Below are 16,318 nucleotides of genomic sequence, written 5' to 3' on the forward strand. Positions count from 1 at the left end.
AAAGGACCCTTCGGTGTATCCACCAAGCTTCCCCCAAACTGTTCCACTAATGATAGGTGAAGCCACGTGGCTGAACGGCTCAGTGGTAACTCAAACACCACTGGATTCTTAAAGCTACCACCTACCTCACTCCACCAATGCTGGGGCAAGTCCTATAGGTTGAAGGACCCAGTAGCAACCCTACAACCAGCAGATTCACAGAGATTCGCCTACCATGGTACATCAATACTGGAGAAAGCCCCATGGACTGAAGGAACCAGTGGTGACAGTGCCGCCAGCAGATCTGCAAGCTTTCCTGACTCTTATCCATCAACACTAGGGTGAGCCACACAGACTAAAATCTCCAAAAGTGACTCAGACACTGGCATAGCTGCCAAGCTACACTTTCCCGCACTCCAGGTGACTCTCTGTGGATTGACCAGCTGTCCCCAAACTGGTCCACTAATGGCAGAACAAGCCACATTGGCTGAATATGCTGATGGCTTCCCCCCCAAGCTTTCCTCCACCCTGGACCAGTACCTCAAGGGCTATTCACAAAAACTAAATGGCAGGGTGGTGACTTCAGCTCCAGCAGATCTGCCAAGCTGCCTAGCTCCAGTCAACAAAGGCAAAGCAAGCAATTTGGAATGAAGGGACCATCTGAAACTCCACCATCGGTGGACTTCCAGAGCTCCCCCACCCAGTCCACAAACATTGAGTCAAGCCCAGTGGATTGAAGGGCTTAGCAGTGCCTCTATGACTAGCAGGTGAACAGATCCCTCCTCTATATATCCCCACAAAACCTTGGGTGAACCCCATGGAAAGAAGGGCAACGTTTCAACTCCACCATTGGAGGATCCAGCAATTTTCCCCTCTTTTGCTCCACTAACACAGGAAAAACTCCATGGTCTGAAAAGCTTGGCAGCAACTCTGTTGTCAGCTGATCTGGCAAGCTCCACTTCACCCCTCTCTAGGTGACTCTGCCACTGGTGGACCTTAAAGGCTTTCACCGCACTCCAGGCCATCAATGTCAGACAAGCCCCATCGACTAAAGAGAACAGTAGTGACTCCGCCACCATCAGATTTGTCAAGGTCTTTCCACCCCATTCCACCAAACTGGTGGTAGACCCATGGACTGAAGGGCCTGATGGCAACCAATCACCAATGGATCTGGCAAAGTATCCCAACCAACACTGAGCTGAGGACTATAGATTGAAGGGACTGGTAGTAACCTTGTATCGTGTGGATCCAGCAAAGTCCATCATACCTTACTTTAGCAATCCCAGGGAGAGACTCACAGATTGAATGGCAAGAAGGCAACACTTCTACAGGCAGATACACTGGCCCTTTTTGCCTGGCTTTACTAATGACAGGGTGAGCCCCACCAACTGAAGGGCCCAATGAAACACCACCACAGACAGATCTGTTAAGACCCCCCACCATCCCCACTCCACTCACAGTAGGGACAGTCTCCAACATTGAAGGACCCCACTGCAACTTCAGCACTGGTGTTTCTGCAAAGTTCCACTTCATATTATGTCACTATTGGGTCCACCAAGTGCCCCCAACCCGGTTTACCAATACCACAGCAAGCCCCACCAATTCTGTAGGCAGCCCCTCAGACTGAATGACCTGCTATAAATCTGCCACTGGTGGATCCATCAAGCTTCCCCCCACAGTGATTCACAAATGTAATGGCAAACTCCATGAAGAGGCTGCCAGTGACTCTTCCTTCATCTGACCCACTATGCTCGGTCCTACCCTCGTCCACCAATGCTGGGAAAGCCCCATGGAGTGAAGTGTCTGCAGGTACTATCTCACCAGTAGATCTGCGAAATTGCCCCTCACCTCTGCCCATCAAGCCTCACAGATTTAAGGGCTCCGTGGCATCTAATCCATCAGCAGACCTGCCAAGCTTACCACCATTCCCAGTAATTCAATGCTGGACAAGCCCCTAAGACTAAAGGGCCTGGCTGTGACATCACCACTGGTGTATCTAACAATTTACTCCCACACCGGTCCATCAACACTGGGGCAAGTGCCATAGATTTAAGGGCTCAGTGGCAATTCCACCAATGGTAGTCCTCCAGACATCTACCAAATCCACTCTACCAACACTAACGTGATCCCCATAGAATGCAGGGCCCCAGCAGTCACTGTGACAAAATGAATCTGCCAACATTCATCCTACCTGCTTCCTAAGTGCGAGGGTAAGCCACGTGGACTGCAGAGCTAAGAGGCAACGCAGTGACCAGACAATATGCCAAGCTGCCTTCAACCCCAATCCACCGAAATCCCTGACAGTACCCATAGACTAAATAGCTCGATAGCAACTCTGCCACAAATTGATCCGCCAAGCTGTCCCCCACACCGTTCCACCAAAACGGTGACAAGGACCACAGACTGAAAATCTCATTTTTGTCTCCACCACTGGCAGATCTGTCAAGTTCCCTCCACCGCTGTCCCCCAACAATGGGGCAACCCTCATGGACTGAGTTGCCCAGCAGCAACTCTACTAACAGTGTACCTATTAGGGTCCCTACTACTCCAGTCCACCAGTGGTGCTAAAAGTACATTGGAATGAAGGGCTTAACAGTAATTCTACCAATGGAAGATCCACAAAGCCCCATTTCACCTGGTCCACCAATGGTGATACAAGCCATAGAGATTGAAGGGAGTGGCAGGGACATCACCATTGGTGGATGTGCTAAATTCTCCCCTGCACACTCCACCACTGTTCGGCAACCCCCAGGGAGGGAAGAAACTAATGGCAATGCCTCCGCAAATGGTCTGCCAAGCAGAACCCCATCCCATTCCATCAAGCCTGTGAAAGTCATATAGGCCCCAGAGGTTAGACTGCCTCAGGTACCTCCACCTGCCTCAAACCACCCTGCTCCACCAATGGTGGGACATACTCCATGAACTGAAGAGATCACAAGCAAATCCACCAAGCTTGCCCTCAACCCAGTGCACTATGGTAAACCCCATAAACAGAAGAACTTGTTGATGACACTGCCATTGATGGATTTGCCAAGCTCACCCCAACCCGGTCCAAAAAAAAACTGGATTAACTATGCACTAAAGGGCCTGTTGGTGACTCCACTAGCACATACGCCACCAACACTGAGTTAAACCCAGTAGACTGCAAGGGCACAGTGGCAATTCCTCCACTGGTGTATCTGCTAACCTCCCCCCATCAAAGGCAACAAATGCTGGTGCTGGTCCTCCCCACTCCACAAATGTCATGGTATCACAATGGACTGAAGGGCACAGCAGTTAGTCTCCCCTTGACAAATTCACCAGGATCCCACCCAAACCTCCCCACTGTCACCAGAGGCAGCACAACTGCCAGTGGAAGCCAGGGCAAACCCCATGGACTGAAGGGGTTGGCAATGATTCCTGCAGATCTGCCAAGCTGCCCACTCCCTAGACTACCAATGCCAGGACCCAGCATTCTGAGTGGCTTAACAGCGATTATCATGACTGGCAGATCTGTCAAGCTCCCTCCCACTTCAGTGTAGCAACACTGGGTCAAGACCCACAGATTGAATACCTGAGAGTGACACTGCCACTTTTAGATTGGACAAGCTACCCAAATCACTGCTATAACAATGCTGGAGAGCTAAAAGGGCCATGATTGGACACCACCAACTGTGAATACACTAAATTCCATTCCACCGTGCTCCACCAATGTCATGGTGAGCCCCACAAATTGAAGGGCCTGTTGCAGCACTGGCATCAATGGATTCCTAAAAGTCTCTCACCCCGTTTCACTAAAGCTGGGCACGCTCTGCAGACTGAAGGGTCTGGTGGTGTTGCCACTACCTGTAGAACTGCAAGGTTCTCCATTGCCTGTTCCACTAGCACTAAAGTGAACCCTAGTGACTGAATGAATTGTGGTGACTCTGCCATCAACAGATCTGTCAAGCTTACTCCACTTCTATCAGGGCCAGAGCAAACCTCAGGGGCTGAAGGGCTCAGTCTACCCCAGTCCACCAATGCCAGGGCAAAGACCACAGACTGAAGGGTCTTGTGGGGACTCCACTATCATCAGATCCACCAAGGTTCCATCCTTATACACCAAAGCCAAGGCAAACCCCCAGACTAAAGGGTGCCATAATGAAAGTGTCACCAGTAGACCTACCAAGCTACTCCCCTCAACCTGCTTCTCTACTGCCAGGACAGGCTCCAAGGGCTAAAGGGCCCAGCAGCAAACTTCCACCAGCGGATCTACCTAGATCCCACCCATTCCAATCAATCAGTGCCAGGGCAACCTCAACTGAATAATATACCCAGCAGTGAGATGAAAATCAGTAATTTTGCCAAGCTCCCCTCACCCCATTCCATCAATTGCCTTGGCAACCCCCACTTTCTGAAGGGTTCAGCGTTTACTCCCCCACTGGCAGACCTACTAAACTTCCTTCCACCATGGTACACTAACATCAAAGTGAACCCCATTTACTGAAGGGCTCTCAGCGACTCTAACACCAAACAATCCAACAAGTTTTCACCACCCAGTTCCATCAATGGCAGGGTGAGACCCACAGACTGAAAGTTGTGGCATATCCACCAAGTTCCTCTCACCTCAGTTCAATAATGCTGGGGCAAAGACAGATATATTGAAGGGCCATGCAATAACTCAACCAACAAGCATCCTCCCACCCCAGAGCACCAAAACCCACAGCTAACACCCTGTAGAGCCCAGAGGAGACTAAGCCACTAGCAGATCTGCCAAGTCCTGTCCTCCTCAGTCTGCCAACACCATGGCAAGCCCCATCGACTGAAGATCCGTGTGGTGACTCCACTACTGATGGCTCTGCAAAGCCCCCCAAAAACCCAGTCATATAAGAGAGGGGCAAGGTCCACAGATAGAAGTGGCTAAGAATGCCTCCACTACCAATTGATGGTCTCCCACCATCCGATCCACTAATGCTGTGGTGAACCCCACGCACTGAAGTACCCAAAAGCAACTCTGCCTCTTGCAGACACACTAAGACTCCCCAGACCCGGTCTAGCAATGTCTCCTCACAAACTGAAGAGCCAGTGGAATTGCTCTACCAATTCTGGTGAGAGCAACAAGGACTGATGGCCCCGGTGTTGACTCTGTCACCAGCAGAATCCACCTAGCTTCCTCTGACAATGGCCCACCAACAACAGGGAAAGCTCCATAGACTGAAAGGTCCAGCGACCTCTCAGCCAATAGAAAACCTGCCAAGCCCCCATCCTCACCTTGCTCCACCAACACTGGGATGATCATCAAAGTTGGCAGGCCCCAGTAGCAAAGCCATCACTGAACAAATATGCTAATCTCCAACTCACTGCACTCCAACAGCTGGTCATGGCCCACTGACTGAAGGTCCTTGCACCAATACACTTAAAGTCAAATCTACAAAGTGCCCCCCACCTTACTCCATCAATGCCAGTACATGCTCATGGACAGAAAGGCCACACGGTGACACCAACACCAGTGCCAAATGAATCCCAAGGGCAGAATATTGTTATCAGTTTGTGCTGTCTTATCTGTTCTTTGAACATTTGCTCATTCACCTTTCAGCCTAGTTTTTACCTCCATTCCATCTCACCCTTGCTCAGAAGCAAGAGGAGCTTGTGGAAAATGAGCAGTAAATAAAATTAACTTATTGCTTAGGGTTGCAGAATATAATAAATATGTGTGTCACCTCTTTCTTTTTCAGAGTTGAAAATGGTGCTGGAGGGAAGACGTTTACTGACCATTAACTCCACCGCTGGGCAAGTCACTGAATTCTTACTAATTGGTTTTCCAGGGTTTGAGTCCTGGCAGCTCTGGCTTTCCATTCCTCTGGCTCTTCTCCTTCTTCTCGCTGTGGTGGCCAATGTTACGCTGATAATAACAATATACAGGGAACAGAATCTGCATGAGCCAATGTGCTACTTTCTCTGCTATCTCTCTGTTGTAGACCTACCTATAAGCATGGTTGCCACTCCGAAACTTCTGGCCATCCTGTTGTTTGACTCTACCTCTATTAGCCTTCCTGGTTGTTTTACACAAATGCTCTTTATTCACATACTGCTCATGTCAGAATCGGGTATACTTGTTGCCATGGCTTTTGACCGGTACATTGCCATCTGTAGCCCTCTAAGGTATACATTATTTCTCAACAACAGACTTGTGATAAAACTCATGCTTGGAACAACTGGAAGGGCTCTGTTTTGTGCTCTGCCTGTGCCCTTCCTTGCTGCCCGATTGCACTACTGTTCTGCACAAATAATTAGGTTTCCCTATTGCAATAATTTGGCTGTCACAAAACTTGCATGTGATGACATAAGCATTAGCAGCACATACCAAATTTCAGTGCCTAATTTTGTCCTGGTTGGAGACGTGACAATGATCTTCTTATCCTACTGCCTGATCATATATGCAGTGCTGAAGCTTAACACAGAAGGAGCCTTAAAAAAAGCCTTCAGCACCTGCAGTTCACATTTAATCATTATTTTAATTTCATATTCTTCCATAATAGTAATAATTATCCCTCGAATCACAGACAATAAATATGCAATTTACTCTGTGGTGCTGTTGAATGTTCTATTGCTCATAGTACCACCAGCTTTGAATCCTGTTGTATATGGTGTTAGAAACAAAGAGATCAACCGGGGTATCAGGAAGCAATTCAACCATTTCTGTGGTTTGTGAATTTTGTATTGCCCACCAGTGAAATCTACAACTCCCTCTTCGATGCCAGATAATGAATGATCACCTTTACATGAGTGATCTTTACATTTACCCATAGTTCTGCTGCAATGTACTGATGCCCAGAACAATACTTCTTTATTTTCCAGTGACTTGCATGTTCCCAAGCACACTTATGTCTACAATCAAGTTCCTGAATATCTCAGGTGAAAAAAATCTTGATCTTCCATTAGGGGTATTCACGGTGTTTAGATGTGAATAATATATAACTTGTAAAGCAATTTACAGAAATTTATAATCCAAGCTACCTTACACATATTTAAGTTTAAGTTTACCAACAGTCAAATTCTAGTGTTGTGAAGCCCAAATTCAACAATCCAATAGGTGCCCAGGATATTCAAATGAATAAATGTGTGTAAAATGTATACCTACTTATCATCAGCAAAAATGATTTGCATGTTTGTGGTCATTCTGCAAAGCCCAGTGGATTTTACCACAGAGACTTGATGAGTGCAGCCTTACAATAGACTTTGATCATCTCTTTATTGCCTGGAAGATGAACTTCCGGACCTTGCATCTAATTACCTATAGTTTCCCCCAACCAGTGTCTGCAATGGCACATTTCAATCAAATTTGAATTTCAATACCCTCTGTTAAATGATTCAATTCAAGACTAGCAAGTCAGAGAAGGTAGCTGATACCTGGCATGGGTATGAAGAATTATCCTGCCTACTCTGCCACATCGTCAAGACCGTTTGGATGCAGAGCATAATTTAATTCTAGCCTTTTCAAACAACTCTCCTAAAGGTAATGCAGCCCTGCTAACCTTGTAAAAATTTAGTTAATGTGATCCTAGTGCTGTTTGATGGGCGTGGGTTTTGAAGAAGGCACATCTTGCGGACGAAGTCATGAGAGGCTAAACATGAAGCATGTTTATGCCTATTCGGAGTGCGACCAGGTAGTGTATTAATTGATGAATGCTTACTAACTGTGAACCAATTAACTGTGCCTTAATAAAAATAATGGTAACATGTTAATAATTAAGAGCTTCACACACATCAGCAGCTTTGCTGATCACTGGTCTGGTAGGAAAACTGACGATTCTGTTCCATTGCCTGGCACCAACTTAGACGTTCAGGTCTCAGCTGCTGTTTGTCTAATATGGAAATGAACATCACTATAATACGCTTAGTTAATATTTAGCTTCAGGGAATGATTACCAGGACTGGATATAGTTTTGTCTATGCGACCTGTGTTACACAAAAAAACACACATTAGCAATACAGATTTTTTAAATAGAACAAAGCATACCTGTCCAGATTCTTTTCTGAGGAATGCACCCTATTATATTACATAGTTGTCCACTTGGACGTACAAAGTAATTCTTTGGATTGTTCCCAGCTCTACCATTGGAGACTAGTTTCTGGACAGGCATCTTTAAGTGGTAAAATATTGGAAAGTGTCTGCAACTTCTTCTTTAATAGGAACCAGTACCACATTGTAGCACTTGAATGTTTCACAGTAGCAAAGCAGAGTAGTCCAAGGCTTGCTCAAGGAAGGTGGGGTGGCTTAGTAATCCTAACTTGCTGGTGCGCAGAAACAGCACTAAATACATTATTTCTTGGACAGTTCTTTTTCTTATAAAAACAAAATGTTCTTTACTACCATTACACTATCTATTAAATACTATGCATTAATCACAAATATATACAATCAAGTAGATGAAAATACCTTTGGTGATGCCCTCAGGACAGTTAACTTCCCCAGCTAGCCATAAACCAAGAATCACAATCCTCTTCACCAATACTAGATACAATATCACCATACAAGTGGTGTTACTCTCAGTAAGACAGGTCTTCTGGATTTGTCAGGAAGTCACCAAATTAGAAAACTAAATAAACATGATGTAATCAATCACTGAAATCAACAAGGATAGTACCAACATTTAATGCAATTAATCGAACTGTAAATTCCCTAGGTTTCAGCCATCAACATGGTCAATAAATAATTGAGTTTAATGACACACGTTCTAGAGTCTTTATTCTGCTTTAACTTTACTGCTACTTCAATTTATGGGCCAACCACATCCCCATACTCTAGAGACCATGTGAAAAGGCACCAACTTCAAAACCATCTAGGCAAAACCTTCTGTGAGGGCATAATTGTAACCCCCTGTGAGACTTAGGGCAAGTTTAGGGCAACATATCGGGAGGAGGGGTTTCTGCACTTCCTGAAACCCTACAAATACTTTCTGAAAATTGTTGTGGTACTGCTGTGTTTCTTAAGACACCTCAAAATACCAGTATGCTAACTTAATAGCCCTCAAAGTGGTTTCTAGGGGGGGAGGGTCCTTTGCACTGGATTAATAATTGACTAGCAGCTTCACTGTTTGAATTTTTTTTTTCTATTGTCATATGTGGCCTCACACTGCAGACCTTTTTTAGGTGCCAGATGCCGTTGCTTAACTAAGCATCTGAGTATTGCCTTGGTTTGGAACAGAGCAGGAGACCCGTTCCTGAGCTTCCCTGCCAGTTCAACATGCTGCATCACAGTTGCTTGGTGCTATGTAGGACCCATCTTCTATTGTGCTCCCATCCACACTGACCACAGGCAGGATGCTTGGAGTAAGGTACACCCATCCCTACACACATGGGCACTGAGGGCAGGTGGATCACCTTGCAGGCTACACAGTCCTCTTTTGTAGTGGAATTTCCTGGGACATCAGTCTTTATAACGGGACACAGGGTTTCTGGTTTTGTTCTCCTGTGCAAGACCTGCACTGTGCTTGAGCTTTTGATGTGCTCCTGCTTGGGGCATCATCCACAGCCCCTCTACAACCAACACGCTGATCACTCTTCCTGCTATACTCCAAAAGTCCCATAGCCTCCTAGCTACTTGAATGACACCTGTGTGTCAGGAGAGTTAAAGGCAAGTCCATAGAAGTCTCAAGTGAACCATCCAGGGCGGTCAAGCATGCCGGTTCCCCTAATTGTTCCTTGTCACAGGTCCAGGGTACTAGAGAGAGTCAAAGTCCTTGAGTCTATCTGTCGTGGGATTAGGTGTCTTCTACTCTCAACTGGGCCTTATTATGGTATTACAACCATAGGTCCAATATCTTCTCAAGTATCTCTCTTGTCTAGGGGCTTTTCAGTGAAGGTGAAATGTTCTAGAAGTCAGGTATCCCTGGCAAATATTAGCTGCTGGGTCATTACTCCACCCTGCCCCATCCCTTATGCACAGCATTTTTGGACATTTAAAGATGATTGTTTCATGTTGTCTATGAAAATGCCTTCCTTGCAAGTCTCAGCCTCACCTACAATTGACACAGCTCCTGGATCCCTTCCCACCAAATGTTCAAATGGGAACTCCTGCTGTCTTTGTCTCCAGAGGTTCAAATGGCCACCTTTATTTCTATGGACTAGGACTTGTCCAGGCCAGGTGCATTGAAATTGTTAATTAGCAGATGCAGGTGTTTCCCCCACAGCCTCCTTTACAAGGAACAGGGTTAAACACTGTTTATGTCTCTCTTATGTGGGAATGAATATGATCCTTCTGCTGGTAAGCAGAGTAATTTACTTGATTCAGTAGGGGGGTTAAAGCCTGGATTGTGATTATGGCAGAGTCTGGAAAATATGACAATTCTTGGGGTGCCCTAAGGAGCACATTTATCACAAAAATGACAGTGGACCTTCACTCGGTGCACATGTTTACCATAGAATTGATAGCTGGTGTCTCTAAGCCCAAGGGTGGCAAAAATGTGAGGTGGAACAGATTTCACCTATGAGGTATAATATAGTGAAGAAACAATGTTCTAAGTAAGAACTACAGGGCTACAGAATGAATGCCCTTTCATGGGTCAGCACCAATCTCTGAAGGGTTCCCTATGTAACAGGCTACCTGGGTGCAGATACGAGGTTACGGCTGAGTTGGAAGGTAGTCTAGCACACTCAGGTGCCATACGTCTGCACACATGGGCTCATGCATTTGTGTGGAACCAGCCCAGAGCCTCTGACCATTGCTGTGCAGTAGTAGCCTTATCTTTAAAGGCGGACACAGAGATTAGAACTCATCACTTAAAAGACTAAGGTAGTTAAACCCTCTCTCACTAAAGGTTCGAAAACGGGTAGTCAAAGGTGGAAAATACAGGAAGATTTGCAAAATACAACACATAAAAAAGCAAGATGAGTAAAACATCTGAAATTAAAATGTGCTGCATACTGAAATTGATTATCTTAAGGTTTTATTATAGTCAGTATTGAGCACTCAATCCATGATTTGGCCTGTTAGACCTGCAGCCCTAGAGTGGTCTTCACCCAAAAATGTTGCCTGCTTACATCCACTTTGTCTGGATTTTTGCTTCTATAGCCTTAGGATTCTGTAACATTTTCCACTGCTGACCAGTGGTAAAGTGCTTGTGTTCATCCCAATAAACATGGGTTGATTGACAAATACCTGACTGTCATATTTATTTACTTATCAGTCCCTTGTAGAATGGTATATCACATACCCAGGGCCTGCAACTTGAATGCTAGTAGTGGGCCTGCAATACTTGTTCATGCTGCCCATTTAAATATCAGTTCAAAACATGTCACAGGTCTGCGATTACAGCCTGAATGCAGTGTCAAAATGTCATGTCGACTTGGCATTTAAACCCCTTTTCCAAGCTTTAAACTCCCCCTTTATTATATATACATCACCCCTAACGTAGGCCCTAGGTAGCCAATAGGGCAGGGTGCTGTGTAATTAGAAGGTAGGACTTGTAGTTTTTATGTTTTATATGTTCTGGTAGTTCAAAACTCCCAAATTTGTTTTTAACTACTGTGAGGCCTACCCCTCCCACAGGATAACATTGGGGATTCCTTGTTACATTTAATAAGCTGTAATTCTTACATGAGAGGAGATAAATATGTAATGTGTGGTACCTATGAAATTGAAATGATAAACCCTCTGTCAGATTTATCATTACAATTTTGAAAATGCAACTTTTAGAAAGTTGAAATGTTCCTGCCCTTAGTGCCTGCAGCTTCTGTTGGGTGTCATGGCTCTTTGCAGCTGACAGTTAGACATTGTGAATGTCCCCATACAGCCACACAATAGTGGGATTAGCTGAGCCTTAATGGACCATCAACTGGCAGGATGGGGGGCAGAGCTGAGCACAGCCCCACGTGCACCTGAATAGGTTGTTTCCTCGCTATATGCCTAACAATCCTGTATGCAGCCAGCTTGGAGCCAGGGCAGGGGAGAAAGGGAGATCTGTGCACTTTAAAGAACCTTTTCCATAACCTTCTCCCACCTTCTAGGATTAGGGCACCAGAGTATAAAGTTGGGACTCTTCAGTTCACTATTGGACCTGTGGAAGGACTCTCAGAGTAGTACTCGCTGCACATTCTGTTAGGCTGCTGCTATACCTGGAAGGAATGCTTTGCTGCTTGGAGCCTGCCTTGAACCCTGAGAGGCCAGCCCTGCTGTTCAGCCCAACATCTATACCTGCACCTAAGACTACCAGAAGTGACACCAAGGTCTAATGTATTAATCTCCTGTTCAGAGCTAGAACTCCCTCTATCTTGAACCTGCACCTCAACCCTACCTGAGTGAGTACTGAACCCCAAGAGCTAAAGGTGCCCAGATGACTTTTTCAAAACTCAGAACTTAGTTAAAATTTGACCAAAAGTGCTCTGAGAAGCAGGAAGAGACCTGGACCAACCTGCTTGACTAAGTGCCCGAGATGCATCACCAGTCGGATTGACTTCACGGCTTCTCCCAACATGTTCTTTCCCTCAGCAGCCAATCCATTTTAGTGGCCCTTCACCAAAGGAGAATCCAAACTCGGAGAACTGTCTTCAGCAATGGCCTCCTGTTTTGTCCTGCAGGAGATTTTTCTCTTTTATTTCGGCAACTATTCCCAAGGTAAAAGGTTTCATTGTGGCTCCACTCCACGGCTATCTGGCAATCATGCTCCTTCCTTGGACACTTCTGAAGACTTGCCCTGCTGAACTTGTACCTTCTCAGACATTTTCTCTTCAAAATGTTTCTAAGTCTGAAGTTAAGCACTAATGAGACCCAATCCACTTCTTGTATCTGAAGTGCCCTCCATCACGGTCTGCCTTAACTTTTGACTTTGACCCCGATGTCTGCTGTTGTCACTTTTATCTTTGAGGTATTATTTCAAACCTTAAACTTTAAACATTTATAACTCTGGGTCTACTGATTAGATTTTTGTTGATTTAGTGTTTAATTATTTATTAAAATGTACTCTATCTTTCTAAATTGGTATGGGATTTGCCTTGTGTTGTGGTTTTACTTAATTGCAGTTTTTGTGCTACACTACTACTTTACACATTGTCTCTAAGTTAAGCCTGACTACATTTTGTGGTAATCTACCCAGGGTTAAGCCCAGGTTAAAGTAGTGTTTTTTTTGTGGTTCACCCTGCAAGGGATTGTGGCTGTTGCTTGACAAGGGCTCCAGTCAACCAACAACCCAATTCCTCACACCCTCCTTCACAAACAGATCCCAGGAAGGCTTTTTTTTAACAACCCCTGGATCACCCTACTCGGAAACAACATATAATACAGACCAAAGATAGCTGGAACCTGTCTGTCTCAAGAAAACATTGATATACTTCTAAATCGCTACCTCATGGCCAGTGCACTCACACTGCTAATGCATCTGGACAATAATAGGACACATAAAGAAATTCTTACTGGGTTGCCAGACAGAGAAACCTAGAAATGTAATCATTGTTCCAAATATGCATTTGTCTACCATTAAGATTGTACAGTCCAAACTGAAATGTATACTCCATAATTTCAGGTATCTTTTTTTCAGATTTGAAAGATGATAAGAACTCAATATAAATGGGGTCATCTCACCCCATTTAAATCATCAGCAAAAGTACTGGAACTAAAAAATAATCCTTTCAAATATGGGGAATCCCCTTCCTTATTTAGTAATGGTCTCCTTAATAACCCCAATTTCTATACTCCCATTAAAAACTCCAAGATAATTTTCTGATCCTGACTACTGGTATGCCCTTTTAGCATTCCCTCTTCCCACACCTACTGAAAATACTACACAAATAAAAAAAAATCATCACACACACATCCTTAACTCCCTCCACCCCCCGCAGGAGCAGTAACTATAGCCTGCAATAATACATATTTTATCCTCACTTAAGTCTATCACCCTACCAGAGATCTTCACTATCACACACCCATCAATAACTTCTTGGCCAAACTAGATAACCTTGACAGAGCAATTGCATCCATAGATGCAGATCTAAGAGCCACAATCTTCACAAACTACTTTTATTTTATTGAGCAGCTGTATACAGCATAGCAGGCCCACCAAATAATAAAAGATGTGGCTAGACATGAAAAGATTGGAATATATCAGGAGAAGTCAGTCTTGATTGACAAATTGCATACAATAAATGATACAAAGGAAACTAATGCAATAAGAAAAACATTAGAATCCCCTTCTGTGTATCAGAAGATAACAGTATTAACATTATTAATGTGGCAATGTGTCTAGTCAAATAATTATCTGAGTAGACATTTATAATGAGAAAACTACATCTGTTCAATACAGAGAATGCTAATACTTTCATCCATCTGAAACCAGCATGATGCAAAAGTGCAAAGATGCATAAGTGCAAAACATAGAAACTCTCTGCATTTACCAGCAGATAGCAGTCTTAAAGTTACAAAGTGCATCATGCAAAGCTCTGTCCAGCTAAGGAAAATGTGCAAAAATACATGATAAACAACTGACCTTGCTCCACTAACCTAGCAAGTGGTCTTCAGGTGGCAGAGTGATCGTGCAAGACTGAGGGCCTGATTGGTGGATGCAATAATCCGTCATACCTGTGATGGATATCTTGTCTGTCATATTACTATCACCATAGGATATAATGGTATTGTAATACGGCGGACGGGATATCTGCCACATTTGTGATGGAATATTCCCCTCAGCCAGGATCTAAATCAGGCCCTAAATCCAATATCAGCAAAAATGCAATGGCACAGAAATGTTAATGTTGAAAATACCAGTTAAGTCCAATAGGGAGCTTAATCTTCATATTATAGCAGCAAATGCAGACTAGAAGACACCAAGGGGGTCATTACGACCATGGCGGCCGGCGGTAACACCGCCAACAGGCTGGCGGTGTCCCACCAGCTATTATGACGGTGGTGGAAAAGCCACAGCCATACCGCCGGCCCCTCCACTTTACCGCCAGGATTCCGCCTGGCGGTCATAATCCCCAGGGCAGCGGTGCAAGCACCGCTGCCCTGGGGATTATGAGTCCCCGACCGCCGGCCTGTCCATGGCGGTACACACCGCCATGGAAAGGGCGGCGGTAAGGGGACTTGGGGTGCCCCTGGGGGCCCCTGCACTGCCCATGCACTTGGCATGGGCAGTGCAGGGGACCCTAGGCATAGCCCCGTCGCGCATTTCACTGCCTGAATTTCGGGCAGTGAAATGCGCGACGGGTGCTACTGCACCCGCTGCACATCAGCATTGCCGCCGGCTCTATTATGAGCTGGCTGCAATGTTGATGTGACATTTCCGCTGTTACCGTCCGCTGGCCCAGCGGAAATATCGTAATAGGGTGACAGAAATACCGCCGGCAATGGCGGTATTCTGTCTCCCGCAGCCTCGGCGGTCTTTTGAAAGAACCACCGAGGTCATAATGACCCCCCAAGTGTGAAAGGGAATAAACTAGCAGCAGATAACACTGAAGAAAGCTACAAACACTGAATACAACATTTGGGTAATACCAGAATTATAAGTGATCAAGACACGTGAAAAGCTGAAGATGATAAACATGATAAACACTATAAGCATACCCAATACATAACTTCAGATGTGCCCCATTAAATCCGTAGGCACAATTATTTTTCGAGGACTCAAATGATTTCTAGATAGCTAAAAACCTTGAAACATCCCCAACCAGTTGTACATAATCTCCTTCAAATGTTTTTGTCTTTAACATTTTGTTATACCAGCCCTGAAATATTGGAAGATACTGCATTCTCCAATGCTGCAAAATGAGCAAGTGTGCTACTGTTAATACTATGGAGATGAAGTACTGCCCGTAGATATTTATTTTACAGCTCTCTTTAGAGACACCAAACAGCACTAAGCTTGCCTCAGCTATGATCTTTGACTGGATACCTCTGTTAATACATGAGAATAAGTCCTCTAAAAATTGTGAAAGTTTTGGACATTTGTGGATCATGGTTTATACTGTCCCATTGACAGTATAAACATTGGTCTGGAACTGATGAAAATATCTTATGAAATGCTTGTGTAGTATAGTATGACTTCAATTGGGACAACAATTGCATTCTTTTGATATTCACTGCCCTGAAAGAATAATGCCCTATCTCTGAAATGAACTGCAAATTTCCTTCAGAGATCCTAAATGAGTTTTCACATACATACTTTCTAGAAACTCAGTAATTAAATCCTGAGAAGAAGAACTATGCAAGACCCACGAACTGAGCTGCTGCACCCACTTCCTGAATGTAATCTCCTATAATGTGATCTCCGTTAAACCAAGTCAATTGCATAAAACTCAAAAAGAACTGATATTCTCAAAAAGAACAGATTACATTGCATCCCATAGCACAGAGTATGCTCTTCCCATGTGATCAGAGTATGTTCTGTAA

The sequence above is a fragment of the Pleurodeles waltl genome, chromosome 8, assembly GCF_031143425.1.
Source record: "Pleurodeles waltl isolate 20211129_DDA chromosome 8, aPleWal1.hap1.20221129, whole genome shotgun sequence".
Taxonomy (NCBI): domain Eukaryota; kingdom Metazoa; phylum Chordata; class Amphibia; order Caudata; family Salamandridae; genus Pleurodeles; species Pleurodeles waltl.